Source organism: Oncorhynchus tshawytscha, linkage group LG15, assembly GCF_018296145.1.
Source record: "Oncorhynchus tshawytscha isolate Ot180627B linkage group LG15, Otsh_v2.0, whole genome shotgun sequence".
NCBI classification, from domain to species: domain Eukaryota; kingdom Metazoa; phylum Chordata; class Actinopteri; order Salmoniformes; family Salmonidae; genus Oncorhynchus; species Oncorhynchus tshawytscha.
In genome coordinates this window covers 38,686,533-38,687,674 of record NC_056443.1, presented here as the reverse complement: position 1 = coordinate 38,687,674, position 1,142 = coordinate 38,686,533, and positions in this window count along the sequence as shown.

Below are 1,142 nucleotides of genomic sequence, written 5' to 3'. Positions count from 1 at the left end.
CATGTGGTTGACTTTCTGAAATGGTCATCATCTATCCTAATCCATTGCTTACTGCTCATGTCTCTACCTTTCTGTTCCAGACCATGTCTCTCTGTCCCAAATCATGTCTCTACCTCTCTGTCCCAAATCCTGTCTCTCTGTCCCAAATCGTGTCTCTACCTCTCTGTCCCAAATCCTGTCTCTCTGTCCCAAATCATGTCTCTACCTCTCTGTCCCAAATCATGTCTCTACCTCTCTGTCCCAAATCATGTCTCTACCTCTCTGTCCCAGATCATGTCTCTACCTCTCTGTCCCAGATCATGTCTCTCTGTCCCAAATCATGTCTCTACCTCTCTGTCCTAGATCATGTCTCTCTGTCCCAGATCATGTCTCTACCTCTATGTCCCAGACCATATTTCTCTGTCCCAGATCATGTCTCTACCTCTCTGTCCCAGATCATGTCTCTCTGTCCCAGACCATGTATCTCTGTCCCAGATCATGTCTCTCTGTCCTAGATCATGTTTCTCTGTCTCATATCATGTCTCTGGTTTTCAGGCTATGCATGTCCAGGTGTTAGATAGAGAGACGGAGAAAGAGAGAGCGAGAGACAGAGAGAGAGAGAGACAGAGACAGAGACAGAGAGAGAGAGAGAGAGACAGAGACAGAGACAGAGACAGAGACAGAGACAGAGACAGAGACAGAGACAGAGACAGAGACAGAGACAGAGACAGAGAGAGTGGAACAGAACTGATCCTATCCCAGCTTTTCCTCTCTGTCAATTCTAATCCACTAATGCTAGAGCAGTGGGAGTCAGACTCAGACAGACAACGTTATAATCACACACTCTGCACTGTCATCTGTATGTGTTAAAGAGCAATCCTGGAGACAGCGCTGACTAAAATGGTTTAACATCATCACAATAATAACATGGCTTTTCACTTCCTAAATACATTTGGCAGTAGAATGGCCTTACTGAAGAGCTCAATGATTTTCAACATGACACCGTCATAGGATGACACCTTTCCAACAAGTCAGTTTGTCAAATGTCTGCCCTGCTAGACCTGCCCCCGGTCAGCTGTAAGAGCTGTTATTGTGAAGTGGAAACATCTAGGAGCAACAACGGCTCAGCAGTGAAGTGGTAGGCCACACAAGCTCACAGAACG